We start from the raw sequence: 2,491 nt of genomic DNA, 5'->3' as shown, positions 1-2,491 counted from the left end.
TATTATTAATTATTTTTTAATTTTACACAGACGAAGTCGCGAGGAACAGCTATTTTTTATTACATAAGGTGGCAAACGAGTAATCGGCCACCAAAATCCGCCAAACTAGCGAAGTGACCGTTGTCCATAGACATCCGCAGAGGATGCGTTGCCCCTTAATCGACGAAGGAGGAGACGCACATAAAGGGGATATTTCCGGCACCGTCAAATCCACGTAAATAAATACATAACAGAATTTTAATAATTTCAAATACATGAATTAAATTTCTCTTATAACGGTTATAAAAGTAAAAAAAGACTTCCTAAACAAAATACGACAGCTGCGATGATTCGTGAAAACCACAAACATTTTCTAAATCCATTACGTAGTTTAAAACACGCTGATGTAGCAAAAAGTAACTACGTCTTTTTTAAACATTGTGATAATATTATGACAATTTTGACGGCAATTTAGTGAAATCTGAATAACAAACTACAAACTAGAGACATAACTCTGTACCAGCACTACTAGCGCCATCAGTGGATTTCTACGGCACACTCTTTTTAGTACTTTTTGTTAGGAAGTTTGTAAGTAGAGAGAACAATAGTGACCCTTTCTGTCCAACGCCCTGAGCAGTCGTCCAACCACGCCCAACCTTAATCCTGCCCTGCTTCTTTAATGATGTCCCCTATCTTATCCTGCTCCTGTAGTGTCGGCGCACCGGGTTTTCATCCTCCAAATAACTCATACGTTCATATGTCATGTCAGTCATCACTCCCTTCTTGATGTCACCTTTCACGCAAATTCCATCTCTTTCTACGTCTACCTCTACCGGTGTACCACAGTCTTAACTAACGTCCTTTGATGATGTAATTTTAAAATGTCAAAATCCAATTATGGCCTCTAGTTATCTATCGTTACATATAATAAAATTGGAATGTCTGTTTGTAACATCAAAACATTCTAGATTCCGGGAAGATGTATTTGGGTTGTAGATAACGAAAACCGCATTTAAAAATTTGTTGTCTGTCTGTCTGGCCGGAAGCCGCGTGATCAGGGTAAGCTACGAAACGGCTGGGCCGTTTTCGACCGGACTTCCACTAAAGGGTAGCTTACATATACGGGCATATTATAGGCTACTTTCGTTACCTTAATATTGCGTGGACGAAGTCGCGCGCAACAGCCAGTTAAATAAACCTTATTATTTATTGATTTCATTATTTATTTCTTGTTACTAATCTACAAAAATCTTAAAAGATGGTTCATGGTATTCGAACTGTGGGTTCGAATTTCACTGTTGATCCGATCCTTTAGATTTAACAAACAATAGTTAAAAGGACTATTAACTAATCCATATTATTATTAGTGCTTCCTTATTTGACCCACTTTCCCTTTCAATATAAACAATAGAAACCAATAATACATTCATAAAATTAATGTGTGATTATTATTCAACGCCATCTCGCGGCGTTTCCGTTCGCTTTCGCCGGGATTATTACGGGCATACGGCCCAAACATTATATAACATTATGTTACGTCAATCTTTTTAATTACAAAATGATCGTAAATATAATTTGAAATATTACACAACGCAACACTGAACTGAATTATAATTAAAATTGTTTTCACGTAAATATTCGCACACTACAAAAATAAAACAATGCCTTCTTGATTCTTCTAAAATATTATGAGTGTTAGTGTACTAATTCACAGGAATTGTATAATGTTTCCTCCATATTCTTATTGGACACTGTTAGACTAATTTTATAATTATGATATTATCTAATACTAAAAACAAGTTTTATGCATACATGAAAGAGTAGATCGAAAACGTATGGTTAGATGGATGTTTGTTAGAGTTTGCCGCCTAAACGGCTGAACGGGTTTCGATGAAATTTAGTATAGATGTAGAGGATAGTCTGGAAGAACATATACGCTACTCACTTTTGTTTTTTTTTTTATTTCACACGGACGGAATCGTGGGCAAAAAATACTAGTTATAGAATCAAATACAGCCAAAGTATTTTATACATCGATTTTTATTTTATTCTCAAATTGTGTACACGACTGTACGCTGATGTGAAATGGCCGTAATCTGATGTCACTTCTGATAAGATATCATAGATAATATTTGTCATAAAGAATAACATTAACATTATTTAAATAAAAGGTAAATGTTGCTTTTTAATGGATTTCCTTTTCTCGATTATCAATTGTAATTTGTGACTAAAACAAGCTCGATAAGGGATTTCGACCTGTCAGCTAAGCTGTTCTTGAAGGCAACCATTTCAGTTATTTAAATAACAGCTTAGCTAACAGAAGTCTAAATCCCTAATCGAGCTTGTTTTAGTCACAAATTATAATTTCACGTTGAATTTTAAATACAAAATGAATGTCTGTTTCTTGTCTATGATGGATACATATTGTTTAATCGTAATATTCGTCTGTTAGAAAGACTTTCACTTTAAGATCAATAAACATAAAATTGCGTAACTCGGCTTCAGCTTGTAT

This window comes from Papilio polytes, unplaced genomic scaffold (assembly GCF_000836215.1).
Source record: "Papilio polytes unplaced genomic scaffold, Ppol_1.0 DF820944.1, whole genome shotgun sequence".
Taxonomy (NCBI): Eukaryota; Metazoa; Arthropoda; class Insecta; order Lepidoptera; family Papilionidae; genus Papilio; species Papilio polytes.
This window is presented reverse-complemented; position numbering follows the sequence as displayed.